Genomic DNA, 18,958 nt, shown 5'->3' with positions numbered 1-18,958 from the left:
GGTGCCCTTCTTTGAACGATTTCGATGCCATCCGTCAGTCCCAATTGATGAGGACCCCACACCGCACAGCAATACTCCAGAACAGGGCTGACAAGCTGGTGTAAGCAGTCTCTTTAGTAGACCTGTCGCACCTTCTAAGTGTTCTGCCAATGAATCGCAGTCTTTGGTTTGCTCTACCCACAACATTATCTATGTGATCGTTCCAGTTTAGGTCATTTGCAATTGTAATCCTTAAGTATTTACTTGAATGAACTTGTGTGATTTATCGCGTAATCGAAATTTAGCCGATTTCTTTTATTACTCGTTTGAATAACTCCACACTTTTCTTTATTCGGGGTCAACTGTTCCTCAGATTCTCTCCTATCTCGTTAATATAGATCAGTGGAGGGCCTGTAACACTTACTTGGGGAACGCCGGATATTACTTCTGTGTTACTACTAACTGACCTTTCTGACAGGAAATCACGAATCCAGTTGTGTTTCACAAGAACGATATTTTCTGAAGCCCTGCTGACTATGTGTCAATAAATCTTGTTTTTCGAGATAATTCGCAATGTTCTACTGTAGTATATGTTCCAAAACCCTACTTCAAATCGACGTTAGTGATAAGGGCCTGCAACTGAGATGATTACTGCTATTTCCCTTTTTGGGTATTGCTGCGACTTGAGCAATTTTGCAGTCTTTAGGTACGGATCCTTCTGTGAGCTAAATGTGGGGCTATTGTATCAGCTTACTCCAAAAGGAACCTGACTGGTATTCAGTCTGGACTGGAGGCCTTGCCTTTTTCAAGTGAGTTAAGCTGCTTCGTAACACCGAGGATATCTACTTCTATGTTTCTCATCTCGGCAGTTGTTCTTGATTGTAATTCAGGAATATTTAGTTCGTCTTCTTTGGTGAAGGAGTTTCGGAAACCCGTGTTTAATAACTCTGATTTAGCAGCACTGTCATCAGTGACTTCACCGTTGTTATCGCGCAGTGAAGGTATTGATAGCGTCTTGCCACTGATGTGCTTTATGTATGACCAGAATCTCTTCGGGTTTTCTGCCGGATTCCGAGACAGAGTTTCGTTGTCGAAATTATTAAAAGCGTCTCGCATTGAAGTATGCGCTATATTTCGAACTTCTCCAAAACTTTGCCAGTCTTGGGGATTTTGCGTTCTTTTTTTCGTTGCTTCTGCAACAGTGATATGGCGCGTTTTGTGTACCAAGGGGGAACAGTACCATCACTTACTAATTTGTGTGGTATATATCTCTCAAGTGCCGTCGATACTGTCTCTCTGAAATCATTCCACATCTTTTCTACGATTACATGACCAGATGGGAAAGAGTGGAGGCTGTCTCTTAAAAAGGCGTTAAGAGCTTCTTCATCAGCTTTTTAAAATAGATACACTCTGCGTTTCTTTTTGATGGTTGTAGGTGTCACGGTATTCAGCCTATCAGAAACTGCCTTTTGGTCGCTGATCCCCGTATCCGTCATGATACTCCCAATTTGTCCAGGACTATTGTTGCTAAGAGGTCAAGTATGCTTTCGCGACCATTTAGGCTTCGAGTGGTCTCATTGAGTTAGTGTTCAAAATAATTTTCTGAGAAAGTATTCAGTAAAATTTCGGATGACGTTTTATGCCTGCCGCCGGGTTTAATTGTATAAATTTTCCAGCATATCGTGGGTAGATTGAAGTCACCAACGATTGCATGAGTGGGGTACCTATTTCAAATGAGAGTCAAGTCTTCTTTGAACTGTTTAGCAACGTATCTTCTGAGTAGGGGGGTCTACTTCTGATAGCAATAAATACTCAACTACAACTGTGCTTAACCTATCCTTTCTGAAAGATCGTTAGAAAAAATTTCGGCTGAACTTATTTCCAGGTTTAGCCAGCTTTACGTACCTATAACTATTTGAGCTTCTGGTTCTTTCCCAAACAGCTACGACAATTTACAACAACAATACCGCTTGTTTCTACAACTGCCTTACTGTATTTTACCTGCCCCCTTGTAGACATGTTTTTCTGTGGTTTCCTGAGACCCTCTAACCTAAAAAAGACCCTCTAACCTAAAAAAGAAGAAACAGAAATCGATATAGAAGAGATAAGGGATCCAGTATTACTATCGGAATTTAAAGAGCTTTGGAAGACTTAAGACCAAATAAAGCAAAAGAGATAGATAATATTCCATCGAAATTTTTAAAATCATTGGGGAAGTCGTAAGTAAACCATCATTCACGTTGTTGTGTGGAATTTATGAGTCTGAGAACACTCCATCTGACTTCTGAACAAACATCATCAACATAATTCTGAAGATTGCAAGACCCGACAAGAGCGAGAATTGTCGCACAGTCAGCTTAACATCTGATGTATCCAAATTTCTGACAAGAATAATATTCAGAAGAAACAAAATAAAATGGAGAATCCATTAGATGACTGTCACCTTGGCTTTAGGGAAGGTAAACCACCAGAGAGGCAATTCTGACGTTACGGTTGATAATGGAGGCAAGGAAAAAGAAATCAAGACACTTTCATAGGATTTATTGACCTGGAAAAAGCGTTCGACGAGGTCAAATGGTGCAAGATGTCCGAAATTCTGAATCAAATAAGGGTAAGCTATAGTAAAGATTGGGTAGTGTACAACATGTACACGAATCAAGAGGGTACAGTGAGAGTTGAAGACCAAGAGCGAAGTGTTCGGATTAAAAAGATTGTAAGAAAGGGCTGTACTCTTTCGCCCCTACTGCTCAATCTGTTCTTCGTAGAAGCAGTGATGGAAATAAAAGAAAGGTTAAAGAGTGGAATTAAATTTCACGGTGAAAGGATATCAATGATAACGTTCGCTGATGACCTTGCTGTCTTCAATGAAAGTAATCAAGAATTACTGGATTTTCTGAGTGGAATGAACAGTCTAATGAGTGCAGAATATGGACTGCGAGTAAACTGAAGAAAGACGAAAGTAGCAGAAATGAGAACAGCGACGAACGTAACATCAGAATTGGTGGTCACGAAGTAGATGAAATTAAGGAATTCTGTTACCTAGGCAGCAAAATGACCCATGACAGAGGGAGAAAAGAAGGACAAAAAATGCAGACTAGTGTTGGCGAAAAGAGCATTTCTGGCCAAGAGGAGTGTGTCAGTATCAGACATAGTCCCTAATTTCTGAAAGAAATTTCTGAAAATGTACGTTTGGAGCATAGGATTGTATGGTAAGTGAGACATGGACTTTCGGAAAACCGGCCAAGAAGAGTATCGAATCATTTGAGATGTGGTGCTACAGAATAATGCTGAAAATTAGGCTGACTGATGAGGTAAGGAATGAGGTGGTTCTCGGGTGAGTCAGCGAGGGAAGGAATATATTCGAGCACTGACAAGAAGAGGAGACAAGACTGTAGGACATCTTTTAAGATATTGGGGAATAGCTTCTATGGTACCAGAGGGAGCTGTCGAGGGTAGAAACTACAAAGAGAAACAGAGATTGGAGTATATACAGCAAATAATTGAAGACAAATGTTGGAAGTGCTACTCTGAAATGGAGAGATTAGCACAGGAGAGGAATTCATGGTGAGGCGCACCAAACTAGTGAGAAACCTGGTGGCTTAAAAAAAAGTGCCTGTCGTTTAAGAATATAGTATACCACCAGACACGAGAACACATTGTGTCCTGATGCATTACTCACACCACCATTGTAAGAGTTGAATACCAGAAAGGACATGTTCATTCATGAGAAAGTGCATGTACCTACTTTTATTTTATCAGCCTGTTCGCTATAAACCAAAAGCTACTTCCTCCTGAATATAGTTTACTATATTTTTCAGTTCCTAATTCGAGTGTGTAAAGATAGTGTCTATCTCATCCACAAGAGCAACGTCTCCAGAGTCATCTGCTGCAGTTGTTAAGTTGTTATTAAGATACATTAGAAAAAGAAACGGCTCTTGCATGTCAAGTTACTTAGTGACGTGTTCCATACATCATAGTCACGATAAATAAATAAATAAACGTTTTGATGATGTGAACCATCTCACAAAATAGGACACAATTTTTAAACCAAAATATTCACATGACTATGGGCTACTCAATTGAAGAATTCCTCTATGGGATAAAAGGAGTTGTTAAGGAGACACATCTTGAATCTACATGGAAAAACTCTTCTCTGATATGAAATTTTTTTCAGATGGTGTATATTTCAGTTTTTCTGTGCAAAGGTTGCATGAAGGGCAAAGCAAATCCTCCTAGTGTTATGAATATCTCTGTTACTTTCAAACTCAGATTCATTTGAATGTAACAAGTTTTAAAGTTCATAAATGAATATGAGGCTGTGATTAATATTCTCAGATTATTAAAAGGATACTTGCTGGACGTATGTGTGAGGACCACTCACATAATTGTAATTATTTTCTTTGGGGAAATGAATAACTTGTTGCCCCTGTGAGGAGTTAGCCACGAATATTTTCCATTAAGACATCAGTGAATGAAAATATGGAAAGTATATCAACTTACTAATTTCTATATCCCCAGAGTTGGAAATTATTCTCTTTGCAACAGTAAACAAAGCTAAACATTTTAGCAAGTCTACTCAACGGGTTTTCCCGTTCAACTTTTCATCATTATGGGCACTTAACAACTTAAAACTTCTACACTGTTAATTATTTCTTGTCTGTATTCTCAGTTTATCAGTGGTAGGATGCTTTTGACAGTACAAAACTAGTTGGTGTGTGTGTGTGTGTGTGTGTGTGTGTGTGTGTGTGTGTGTGTGTGTGTGTGTGAGTGTGAGTGTGTTTTCAAATTTTAAAGGTAGCCCATTAGTGGCAACAAGTCAGTAACATTTACAAAAGCACAATTTGCTATTTTTTCTGCTGATGATTTTTTACTAGCCTTCACAATAATACGTGTATCATCTGTGAAAATCACTAATTCTGTCTGCTGATGCAAGTAAAATAACAGATCATTAACATGAAGGAAGAACAGTAGTGAGTACATTTATCAGTCAGTTAATTAGAGCAGGAATTGCTGTGTTCATGAACATGAGTATGCACTGAGGAATAAAAACGTTCAATAGATTGCTTAAGAAGACGAAAGAGACTAGAAACGAAAATATTTACAGATGTAGTTAATAGCCACCTGTTGAGCAGTAAGTTCTATAAAGTGAAGGTTTCCTAACAATGTAACACAAACAAATAATAATAGTACACCAGAGTCATGTGACAGCAAATTTTCTATCTGCATATTGTTTTTGTGTAAAACTTCATCTCAGTGTTCTTTACTCGAAAATACTGACAGCTCTCAGAGCCCAACAGCTCACTCACTGTGGAGGGATGTTAGCTCAATATTTTCCGGCAAGCCAATGGGAAGTTATAGTACATGAAATTAAAACCTAACATCATCGTCATACTGTTGATTGCACTTGATATTGTGTACGTAGAGTATGCAGGTATGCTAAGAGATGAACGGACAGTCACCACCAGTCTGCTCTATTCACCACCCAGATATTCTAACTTCAGTATTCTGTTTTCCCTAAATCACTTCAGGCAAATGCCCATATGGTTTCTGCTATGAGGCCCCTGCTGACTAACTGCCCCTTCTTGTCAAAATAGATGTGCAAATATCGAAATGTTTGTCCATAAGAAACGTAAGAATTATGTTTGTTGTCTTCAAGCTGTAAAACAACGACATGTACAACATCCTTAAAATATTGATCCACACAGGAATAAAACAACCATTCCAGCTGTTACATGAACCAGGTTGAGCAAGCTTAAGACTAGGTGAAAGTGTGAGTCTACCATCACGAGAACTCTCTCCATACTCATTCGATGGTGTCAGGAATGCCTTCATCGAAAGGTGTGGTAGGCCTGGGCAGCTATGAATCGGCCACTTTGCAGACAGCATGCCAAGAGTCACTAGCAATGTGTCCCACAGAAGCGTGTTAGGACCCTCGTTGTCCATGTTTGGTATTAACGACCTGGGAGCATAATTTATGCTTTATGTCAATACTTACTTACTTCAGATTGCTAATTGTTCTTTAGATCTGATCAGCCAGAACATTATGACCACCGACCTACCAGTGATATAGACCCACCCAGGCGATGGAACTGTCACACTGTGAGGAATAATTGCCAGTCGGCACATGCACGGTGCGTCTCTAGTATCAGTGAGCATTCTGTGCATGTTTATAATGTGGAAGGCACGTGATATACGTGAGTGTGACCGAGGACAGAGTGTGATGGCCCAGAGGTACAGAAACTGCACGACTTGTCGGGTGTTCTGGGACTGCAGTGGTGAGTGTGTTCAACATGTGGCGACGCCATGGTGAAAGCACGTCCACACGTCGTGGGGTTGGGTGGCCACCCATCATTGCAGATGTCGTACGTCGTAGGCTGTGCAGACTGGTAAACCAGGACGGGCAGCGGACAGTGGGGGAACTAACATCAAACTTTAGTGCTGGCCAGAGTTCAAGTGTGTCTAGACACACAGTGCACCAAACACTCCTAATGGCAGGCCTCTGCAGCTGAGGGCCTATGTGCCTGCAAATGTTAACGACGTCAGCAATTGCGACTGAAGTGGGCACACTGCCATCGACTCCGGAACTTGGTGCAGTGGTATATTGTGGCATGATCTGCTGAATCCCGATACCTTCTTCATCATTCCGCTGGAAGGGAAGGGCCCCAATCCGTCGTCTTCCAGGGGAACAGTTCCTTGACACGTGTAATGTGGGATGAAGACAGGCAGGTGGCGGCTCCATTATGCTCCAGGGAACACTCACATGGACATCCGTGGGTCCAATGGAGCTCGTGTAAGGCACCATGACGGCCGAGGAGGATAGTACACTGGTTTGCAGACCACATACACCCTTGCATGACGATCATGTTTTCTGACAGCTTTTTTTTCAGCTAGATAATGCACCATGTCACATGGCCAGGAGAGTGACGGAATGGCTCAAGGAACACAGTGACAAGTCCCAGTTGGTTTGCTGGCCCTCCAACTCACCAGATCTGAACCTGGTCGAAAACATCTGGCATGTGCTTCAACGTGGCGTCGCAGCTCATGGCCCTCCTCCCCGGTATTTACGGGAATTGGGGATTTGTGTGTGCAGATGTAGTTCCAACTCCGTTCAGCGGCCTACAAAGGCCTCACTGCTTCCATACCATGATAAGGCTCCACTATTATCCATGCCAAACGTGAACATACAGGTTATAAGATAGTAGTCATAATTTTCTGGCTGATAAATGAATTTCCAGTACTGAGACACATGGGCTTTGTCATTTGCCATCATAAAGTATGCCACTGTGATCGTTTCGCCTGTTTTTGGACATATCGTTAAATCTTGTGTTGCAGCACATTCCCAGGAGTTGTTCTTCTTACATCTCCATTTTCTCAGATTGGTATTGCAGTGTGTGATGGTAGTTCTTAAGTGGTGAAACACCTGCCATGTCGGAAACAACAGATGATTCGCAGCAGCCAGTGGTTCTTCAGGCTTTATTAGCATCTGATCAATACAGTTTTGCAATACATTTTTCATCCTATATCAGGAGGCTCGTTTACAGAGTTAGTCCTTCGCATTAAACTCCACTGGGATATCAGTAGCCGGTGCTGTATTTGGTAACAGTATAAATGGTGCCGGTGATAATCGGACTGTAACTTACCTTCTGTTTATGGGTCGAGCTATGTCGAATGTTGGGTAAATTTGCCGAACTAGCGTTGATTTTAGGAGCCAGACACTACGCGCTCTTTCTCATTGTTTGCCACGTCGGCATAAGTGGCAACTGCAGAATCGTACCAGGCATTTGTCGCATTCTCAGCTGCAGAGAAACATAGGACGAGAGCCGATGTTCTCAGAATTTGAGGATGAACTCCTCATTTCATGCCGCTGAATTTTTGGATGATGTTATTATTCGCACACACTTTTCCCTTAACGTCCAAAATGTCACGTTGTTGTCAAGTCGGATACCCAAATATTTCAGCGGTTCATCTGGTTTAGTTCTTGACACAGCCTCGCCACTTTAAATTGTGTATGTGCGTCTTTATTTGTAAAGTGAAAGTCACACATCAGAGTTCTACTGGGATTTGATGTGCGGAAGTGTTCTCCATAGTATGTCTTTGAGAATTCACACCACAAACGATTTTCCTTGTGAGCCCATGGCAATATCGTCGATATATATATATGTATGTGTGTGTGTGTGTGTAGACCGGCCGAAGTGGCCGAGCCGTTCTTCGCGCTACAGTTTGGAACCGAATGACTGCTACGGTCGCAGGTTCGAATCCTGCCTCGCGCATGGATGTGTGTGATGTCCTCAGGTTAGTTAGATTTAAGTTGTTGTAAGTTCTAGGGGACTGATGACCTCAGAAGCTAAGTCCCATAATGCTCAGAGCCATTTGAGCCAATTTTGTGTTTGTGTCATTTTTTCGCCTTCTCCTGTGCCTATTTCTTGTTTGTAGCGTCACATAAAAAGTCTATTTTGAAATAGACGTTCCCCTAATTTTGTCATTCGGAAGTCCTTGTTATAAATGAGCAGCCGTTGGTGACTGACAGTATCATAGCCAGCCGACAGATCTGTAAAAGCAAGTCCCATTATCTGTTTCTGTTGGAGGCCGTCCTCTATATGTTGAATGAGACTATTTTACCACAAACACCAGGCATAAATCCTACTGGTTCTGGTATGAATTTGGTCTCTAATGCTACAAAAAGAGTTCAAAAAATACTCTTTCAATGGCCCCATAGAGATGACACGAATGTGAGAAAGGCGAGAAGTTTGAGTAACTGTAGGGTTTTTAGCAGGGCTACCACTCTGGCTTTCCTCTAGAGTTTCGGAATGTGCATGCTAGTGATACAGCTATTCATTAACCGTACATTACATTTTAATGCTGTAGTACCAAAATGCTTTATTCCTATATTGCAGATATCATCCAGGCCATTAGGCCTGCGTTCCTCCATTTCTTGGTGTGGCAAAGACGTCTGTTTCATTATTCATATCTCGTTCGATTTTCAGTGTTTTTAATTTTATGCTTTGCCGTTTAATTGAGGGCGGTAAGATGATCTGTAGGGAGTTACTCTGGTCTGATCAGGTGTGCTGGAGTTGCAGGATGTCAGGATGTGGTTTCGCCTTAGCGTCGCCTCGCATTGAAGACACTCCCGCAGCACTCCCGGAACATCCGTCGAGTCGTGCAGTTTCTGAAATGCTCGTGCCGAGCCTCTGGGCCATCACAATCCGCCCTTGGAGGAACTCAGATGGGCTGCGTGCCTTCCCATTCTACACACAGACAGCTCGCCCACTGATACCGCATGGTGTGTGTGTGTGTGTGATTAGCACACGTTCCTCGCCAGGTAACGCTGCTACAGTCTGGACGGTTTCATATCGATAGTAATTTGGTGGTCAGAATGCTTTGGTTGACCAGTGCGCTGACCCTGTCCAAACCCAAATAAAATAAAGATCATAGCGTTACATCTGCACAATAAAGAGGTACGCGGCAAGTTCCAGATGCTACTAAATTAAATAAAAGTCTCCTTTAACTGCTTCCCGCAACACCTACTGTAGGTGTCTTCTTTTATCTATCTGTGTCATTTGTGCTGCACTTAATGAACCTGACAAAGTTTGGGTCAACAGTAAACCAATTTTCTGGAAACGACTGGGGATTAAATGCAGATATGCTACGCAACGCCACAGCATGAAAATGTAGTGACGATTATGCACAATGAGGCCTTGAGAACCGTTAATGGCACTGCCAGATCAAGTGCCACTCAATGGTTGCCTGTCCTATCCAACATTGCTCCTGCTTACCTGATATGTAAAGCGACCGAGGTGCAAATTTTTGAAGCCCTGTATGAACTCAGTTCTAAATACCGTATTCCATAAATCCACTGACTGCACACCTGAAGAAAGTCACACACGTCACTTTGTGTTTATTTGCGTATTTATCTTCGATTTCACCGAGATGTAGAAAGAATGTGGGAATGAACACCCACCCAAAAGGCGCATCTTATTCAGAAACCAATGGTGAAGCGTGCAGAGTCTGATCTTCCTTGTGGTGAATGCTCATGACTCATCTGCACCCGAATGGCGCAAGGGAGATATGGCCACCTCTTGATGAAGTGGTGGCTTTATAGTGAAAGTGTTGCATGTGGCTGTGCTGTGCAGGAACAGACACCTGTAGAGAACTGTCAACGGCATGTTTCGAATCTTAGCCTGAAAGACTTGCGTCAAGTGCTATGATCTCATTATGAAATTTGAACACTCATGTTTGTATGTTATATAAGGAGTACGTTAGTAATGATCTATCTGTACTAGAGTTTGTACTTGTTCTATCATAGTATTGGATGAATTTGTGCACAAGTATTCTTGTATTTCAACAAAGACCGCTCACTTAACCATAACGTGTCAACAGACTCGCATACCATTCACAATTCACGCTGGAATAAGTCAGTCTAATATCTTGATTCATACCTAATGACCTGGATGTCAGTGTCGAAGGGCGACATAAAAACTTGAGAAGTGGCTGCCTGAGTTTGGTTTCATTGCTCTGTTCAAGAAAAGACGGTCTAGTACCAAAATGTCACTTGTTACATCAGGTGACCGCATTTTATTGTTTAAGGTTGTATAACATGGAATGGAACCTGGAGACACTGCAAACGGATCGGCTGAGGGGTGCGACCCTCACCAAGTTACTGCACGCTGTACAGCAGATCACAAGGGCCATAAACCACAGGAATCGCCTTGTCTTGGATTATAATTGGGAATTTCTTCATAATGACCACAACATCAGCAAAACTGGTGAGTATCTCCTTTGAAAGTTTGTTATCTCTAAATATTAAGGGCAATGTCCTGCGTGACTGACTCGTCACTATCCAGCCTTAACCACCAAGGATACAAATTCGAAATTTGGAGAGGGGTAAAGAAACAGTGTTTCAGCAGTTTTGGGAATTGAACTCCTGTGGGGGAGGGGGGGGGGAGAGAAATAGTGTGTGACTGTCTTTTTAAAAAAACAAATCGTTATTAAAGAACTATTGAAGTAATTATTGAAGCTACATCTATGTTAGTTGAATTTTTGCTTAGAAATAAAAAGAAATACGGTTTTCAACGTATTTGGAAATTCAACGCCTAAGGGGGTGAAACAGACGATGTAAATTTTTATGAAAGTATTTCATTAAGTAATCCTTTTTGAAGCTAAGTTTAAGAAAATTTGTATTTGCGTTCTTGGTTGGAAATGTAAAAAAAAATGTGTTTCGGTGTTTCTGGAAATTCAGCCGATAAGGAGGTGAAATTGGGAATAAAAATGGTTCTGGAAATATTTGATTACGAAGGAATTTTTCAAATAAAATGTCTCAAAATTTGTATTTGGCTTCTTGGTTAGACGTAAAGAAATTCATGTTTAAACGTTTTCTGGAAATGCAACCTCTAAGGGGGTGAAATAAGGGACGAAAGTTTTATAAAAAAATTCTTTATATTAAAACATATTTCAAGTTTAATCTATAAAATTGGTATTTGACTTGTAAGGCAATATGCGTTAGGCAATGAAAGTTTTGATGAAAGTAAATGTCACCACAAGAACTCACAATGGTGGATTAACGAGGATCTCTGACTCCAGCTACCAGAATTGATTTCTGGTCGGAAGTGCATTCGGAAAAGACCATACTTCTACGGCCTTAATTAGCGTGAAAACTTTAGAAGGTGTAGCGATTTCTGAACGACGTAAGAATTCGATAAAGAAATAATCTGTTTAGACCATACACTCCACACAAGAGAAGCAGTGGGTGCTAAGATAATTGTTAAATGAAGCGGAATGTACCCTTTAAGTTATGTTAGGAAGTAAATCTTGTCTAAGACAGAGAACACATAGATTATGGGGCTGTGTTTACCGCACACTCCTCGAAGAGACACAAATGGCACACTAGTCCCTTGCTTACATGTGGGTGCTTCTATACCCGCGTCAGAGTCATGCTACACTGCAGATATCCTGTAGCAAGAGCTTTCAGGTGGAAACTTTTTGATCGTCCCTTATATAACTGAGACATTACTTCTGGTTGTACTTGCCCTTTATTTGTCTCTACCACTTCTTGCCGCACTGCAGTTATCTGCGTTTTCCTGAGTCATTTCCGAGAAAACTTCTCCCTACTGCCCCAAACCTCTTTTTCTCCTCAATACACACGACGTTTTATACTCTTTTTATCCAGTATATCTCCATACTTCATCATTATACTGACCCGTTTCAACGTATAGGGGTGTCTACTTCATGCCACATCTTCAGTTCTTTTAAGTAATACCTAATAACTACACTTAGTGGCATCTTCAGGCTTTTACTAGCGTCATCTTCAATGCAACGAACATAGATCTGATTTAATATAGGTCTGTGCCTCCATACACGTCATATTCTCTACTATCTACATAAGATATAAATGTATATCTGAGGTGCGACAATAAAGTAATGAGACTGATTTTCTTTGCAAGATGTGGCAACCCTGCAGTACCTTTGACTTTGATCTATGTTTCTAGTCCAACGGGCACATCGATGCAGCTGCTCAGTCGTGAGTTGTGCTGTAATAAGTTAACACGTGTTTGCGTCTCTCGTCACGGAAATGGAACCAGATAATATTGCGCAACGGTATGTCATTTCTTTTTGCATGAAATTGGGTGGGAACGCGTCGACAACTTACGGTAAGCTTCAGAAGGCTTTTAGAGAGGAGGTTATGTCAAGCGCTCAAGTTTTTCGTTGGCAAAAAATGTTGAGTAAAGGCAGAACCAATGTTGAAGATGAAGACTGCAATGGACGACCATCAACCTCAAGGACGTGTGTCAACTTGGCCAAGGTGCGTGAACTCGTACGATCTGATCGAAGATTATCTGTGAAAATGATTGCAGAAGAACTGAACATCAATCGAGAAACGGTTCGTCTAGTAATAACTGAAGATCTTGGTATGAGAAAAATTCCTGCAAAATTGGTCCCCAAAAATCTCACACCACAACACCGAGAAACATGGAAAAATGTGGCAGCCGATCTGTTAGAGCAAACAGAAATGAATCCAGAATTGTTGGGCCGTGTTATCACTGGTGACGAAAGTTGGTTTCTTCAGTACGATCCAGAGACAAAAGGCCAAAGTTCGCAATGGCGCTCAAAGGGATCACTCAGACCAAAAAAGCTCGCATGTCAAGGTCAAAAGTGAAATGCACGCTTGTGTGCTTCTTTGATTCCAAGGGAACTGTTCATAAAGAGTGAGTGCTTCCTGGACAAACAGTTGACCGATATTACTACAAAGAAATTTTAGAAAGACTTTGCAAAAGAGATGTTCGTGTCCGTGCCAACATTGCTAATAATTGGGTTCTGCATCACGATAATGCGCCATCCCGTACTGCTCCGTCAGTACAGCAATTTTTTACCTCAAAACAAATTTCAGTACTACCACAGACACCTTATTCACCAGATATCGCTCCGTGCGACTTTTTTCTATTTCCAAGAGTGAAAACGGCGGTCGAGGTACACCATTTTCAAACAAAACAAGACGTCAAAAAGCTGTGACGAGGGTCTTGGAGAATATTACAGAAGATGAGTTCCAGAAATGTTACCATCAATGGCAGAAGCGCTGGAAAAAGTGTGTGCAATCAGATAGGAACTACTTTGAAGGAGACAACACTAAACTTGACTATAACGGAAAGCAACATTTTTTTCACATCAGTAACATTACTTTATTGTTGCAACATGTATATTTGTTTACGTAGTTCTCAGATGCAAACTCTCTTTTCAGATTTCTGTCTTGATTCAGAGTGGTCAGTATCAGGTAACTGTTTCAGTTGCGCCATTCTAATCAATATAGTCAAAAATGAAGACAAATAACACGTAATTATCAAGAACGAAAGATGAATGGAAGTATGAAACTTGAATTTGGAAATAAAGTTCCATCTATATCAGATCTCACTGGTCGCCAAGCTGGTAACTACCATGCAGAAACACCTTCCCAAAAAACTCTTAGTTACTGTTACTTATAATTTTTTCAGGGCTATAATGTTCCTGAGTTTCAATTCCTTCCAAATTTTCTGATATTCGAGAGACATTCATGTGGGGTTTCGTACAATTCTGAATGGTTGCTGATATACCTGCATATCCATTTTAGTTTGTGTCATTCTGCGTTTTTCATTAGTAGTCCCTGTTATCCCACTTTGAAACTAGAGGTAGGTGATAGATTTTACATCATATCACCATTTCGCATCTAACACTCTTTCCCCTATATTTACTCTTTCTTGTGCTTGATTGTTGCCTAATGAGATATCGAATAAAACAAGAAAAGTCAGTCAGCTCTGGTTCATGGTTACATATTAATTTGCATTCACATCTACATCTACATCCATACTCCGCAAGCCACCTGACGGTGTGAGGCGGAGGGTACCTTGAGTACCTCTATCGGTTCTCCCTTCTATTCCAGTATCGTATTGTTCGTGGAAAGAAGGATTGTCGGTATGCCTCTGTGTGGGCTCTAATCTATCTGATTTTATCCTCATGGTCTCTTCGCGAGATATACGTAGGCGGGAGCAATATACTGCTTCAGTCCTCGGTGAAGGTATGTCCTCGAAACTTCCAAAAAAGTCCGTACCGAGCTACTGAGCGTCTCTCCTGCAGAGTCTTCCACTGGAGTTTATCTATCATCTCCGTAACGCTTTCGCGATTACTAAATGATCCTGTAACGAAGCGCGCTGCTCTCCGTCTGATCTTCTCTATCTCTTCTATCAACCCTATCTGGTACGGATCCCAGACTGCTGAGCAGTATTCAAGCAGTGGGCGAACAAGCGTACTCTAACCTACTTCCTTTGTTTTCGGATTGCATTTCCTTAGGATTCTTCCAATGAATCTCAGTCTGGCATCTGCTTTACCGACGATCAACTTTATATGATCATTCCTTTTTAAATCACTCGTAAAGCGTACTCCCAGATAATTTATGGAATTAACTGCTATATTGTAGCTAAATGATATGGGATCTTTCTTTCTATGTATACGCAGCACATTACACTTATCTAGATTGAGATTCAATTGCCATTCCCTGCACCATGCGTCAATTCGCGTGGTGCAAATACTGTTGCATCATGCTTGTGGTTGTTAAGGATGCCTTCTAAATACCTAATATTATTACGCCATGTGGAATGTTTCCTCTACATCTCCTGCAAAGTCCCCTGTAACCCTACCGCTCATATTTATCCAAAGGAAACCCCTAAGATAATTATGTATCGTGTCCCGACAACATTTCATAAATATTTTAGCATGAAACTGTTTACCATTATTCAACACAATACTCTCAGGCATGCCTAAAACAACAAAATTGTTGTTACCCAGCTTTTCTGTAGGTGTTGTGGCATTAGCTCTTCTGTCTGGAAATAGCTTAATGTATTTACTGAATCCCCTGACGTAGACCAAAACACGCTCCTCTAGAACTACGTGTAGGTCGAAAATGATCTAATGCTAATAATTCCACTGTGTTAAAGGGATTGCATATTCCTTTGCACAATGCTACTTACTAGTCTCTAACTCAAAACGTATATTTTCAAAAGTTACTGTGTCACTGAAGTTTGCAATACATTTCTTAGTCCCTTAATGCTCTTACTGTAAATACACATAGTCTATTAAAAGCGCAGATTTTTGGAGGGGAAGCATAGTAGCCGTTCTGGCAAATCCATGTTCGTTCTCCTGAACCAAATTCCTTGATGGATGTAATATTGTGTTACCATGAGACAATTAGGGTCTCGCAAATGACATTTTTTAATCTCCGATGATCACCCTATTCTGTTCTCTTTCAGAGTACTGACATATTTTCTTCAAAGCATTTTCCATCTTGATTTAATTTATAGCTAAAGTGAGTACCGAATCGTTTTCAGTTAATGTAATTTCAGACGCCTTATATAGCTCAGCATTTCTAGGCAACCTGTTGGACGCCAAAGTACACTTCCTTCATATGTTTTAATTTCATGATCGAACTGTTGCAGGAACATTGCTCACCTTGCATGTTTCAACTTACAAGTTTACAAAAGTGTTAATGCTTTAAGACCATTGCATATTATTACTTGGTGACTCAACAAAGAATGCTCAAATTTCTGCATTCCAAATACGATGGCCACTGCGTCTAGATCTGATACCCGTTATTATGCTCCACTGATTGTCCTGATTAAGTCTTAAAAACAATCATCTTATGCACTTCAATATCCCCTTCTTTTTTATTTTAAACACCTACACTCTTATACCATATGCATCAGAGCTCACTAAAATAAAAGAAGTCTTCTCAAAATCTGAGTGATTCAGCAGCGGGTTATTTAAGAAACAATTTATGAGCTTCCGAAATGTGGGCTGATATTCTTCAGTCTGAACCCAGGGGCTATCCTCTTTTAACAACTGATGTGTGTAAGGAGCGTAGAATGACTCCTTCCACAAAACGCCGATCAGACATAAACAGGCCAAACATGGCTTTACGTTGTTGCTTTTTCTTTGACTTTTCAAACAGCTCAGTCACTGAGAACCTGGATGGTTTCGCTAAAATACGTTCTCTGCTAAACACATGGAGCAAGAAATTCAATTGATTATAAGTGCATGCCATACTTTCTTAATTCAGTTTTGTGCCACCTTTTCCTACTTCATCTCATACGTTGTCCAGAAAACTAAAATACTCTTCCCAAGTAGGACATGCAACTTCATGTTGTCTACGTAAAGTGTCACTTGCCCTAATGCTTCCTGCCCCTGTAACAGCGCCATATCTCTTAAAATGGCAAAGACCGATATATTAAAGACAGACGGAAATACTCCATACCCACGAGAAAATCCATTATATATACGGAACACGTATTTTCTTCAGTCTTTTGCCAATGGAAAATTCGAGTAACCACAAATTATATCGAACCATTCATGTGAAACAAGTAGCTTCTCTGAATTATTGCAATAACTTTGTATATTTTGTTCGCTGACCCTCATTAAATTTTGTTTAAAGTATGAGCATCTAGTACGAGCCTTACAATTCTATAACAATTCAGTGCTACCGCCAGCAGATTTTTAAAAATATGTATTGCGTGTTACAATATCCCCCAATCTAACGTTCGTTGAATCGTTTCTTAATAGGTTCTTGGCAACTGGTCATCATTGGATATGGTTTCTTGAAAAATATTTCCAAAGTCTTACATTTAAAATGCGTTAGTAATATGTTTCCATACATTTGAAAACGCAGTGTTATGCTTGAGTAACACTTGCCTAAGCTTTTCTCTCTGTTTACATGAAACTAGATGTACAGATTGAGTTTTTATGTTCAGTACACAAGGGCTCCTAATATTTTTAATTCTATTATAGGGTGGCTCAACTTATTATGAACTACACTGAAGCGCCAAAGAAACTGGTATAGGCACACGTATTCAAAAATGGTTCAAATGGCTCTGAGCACTATGGGACTTAACTTCTGAGGTCATCAGTAGCCTAGAACTTAGAACTACTTAAACCTAACAAACCTAAGGACATCACACACATCCATGCCCGAGGCAGGATTCGAACCTGCGACCGTACCGGTCGCTCGGCTCCAGACTGTAGCGCCCAGAACCGCACGGCTACTCCGGCCGGTTAGCGCCTAGAACCACTCGGCCACCCCGGCCGGCACACGTATTCAAATGCAGAGATATGTACACAAGCATATGTAAACAGCAGGTCTGTACTTGAAACTATGAAGTACATTGTGTTTTGTAACGGGTTATTTTCACTTTCTTAAGCTGGTTTTAATAATGAAACTAATACAATATTTAAAAATGTGGTCTCCGCCTCTTTTTGTTATACTCAAGCGACTGAGACGAAATCTTGGATGGACGAATCTTTTATTTGCTTTGAAAAATTTTGAAGTTCGAAATGGTTTCCATGTTTGTTTAGGACGTAATAGACTTTAATCATGCACATACCCTCGATAGTGCATATGTTAATATCATATATGTTTTTGTACTAGGTAATAACAAAACAAGTTTTAATCTGGGCTTAAATTCGAAAGCTGTAGAAGTTTAAAAAGCTGCTAAATAAGAGTGACGGAAAAAATTGCAACACAAAAACCTATTTAATGTAGAATAACTAAATTTCGGGAATATACATGTCTAGGTACCATATTTAGATGATTAGCGCTGGTAGATAACAGCTTAATGTAAGCATGGCGAAAGCCATTCCAAATGTGAAATGCTGGTACATTAATAAACGTGTAACTGCCGGAATTTAGAATGCAGGCATGCAAAACGAGCATCCATTGTGTTGTAGAGGTGCCAGATTTCAGTTTGTCGGATGGAGTTTCGTGCCGGTTGTACGTGCTCAGTGAATGCAGGGACGGTTAAAGCTTGGTGTGGATGACGCTGGAATCGTCGTCTGATGATGTCTCACACGTGCTCGATCGGAAATCTGATGGTCGAACAGCCCAAGGCAACATGTCGACACTATGTAGAGCATGATGGGGCCACTACAGCGAGCGTTATCCTGTTGGAAAACACTCCTTAGGACGCTGTTCGTGAATGGCAGCTCAACAGGTCGAGTCATCAGACTGACGTACAAATTTGCGTCAGAGGCATGTGATAACCATGAGGGTGTTCCTGCTACTATACGAAATCGCACCTCCTACCATAACACCAGATGTAGGCTGAATGTGTGTAGCACACAGACAAGCTGGCTGCAGGCCTCTGGGCTCCTCCTAACTGACACGTGGCCGTCACTGGCACCGCGGCAGAACCAACTCTCATCAGAAAACACCACAAACCTCCGCCCAGCTCCCCCCCCCCCCCTCCCGCCCCAAGAGTGCTCTCTCTTGACAGCACTGAAGTCGCTAATGGCGGTGGTTTGGGGTGAGGAGAATGCACACAGTACAGGGAGTTTTGCTCGGAGCTGTCCTTGAAGTAACCAGGTTGTAACAGTTCATTATGTTACTGTTGTTCCAACTGCTGCTCACTTTCCTTCAGCCATCTGCTGAACACGATGGTTTTCCCTCTCCATAGAGCCACGTGGTCGACCAGGA

At 41.1% G+C, this 18,958-nt stretch overlaps 1 protein-coding gene across 1 annotated transcript in view; it reads left to right on the top strand.

Annotated features, from left to right (window-relative positions):
* The window catches only part of LOC126108593 (uncharacterized), a 539,378-nt gene that overhangs the window by 71,456 nt on the left and 448,964 nt on the right, over positions 1 to 18,958 (top strand). The gene's annotated exons all lie outside the window — the stretch shown is intronic.

Source organism: Schistocerca cancellata, chromosome 11, assembly GCF_023864275.1.
Source record: "Schistocerca cancellata isolate TAMUIC-IGC-003103 chromosome 11, iqSchCanc2.1, whole genome shotgun sequence".
NCBI lineage: Eukaryota > Metazoa > Arthropoda > Insecta > Orthoptera > Acrididae > Schistocerca > Schistocerca cancellata.
The sequence above is the reverse complement of the archived record's forward strand: the minus strand, read 5'-3'. Positions and strand labels throughout refer to the sequence as shown.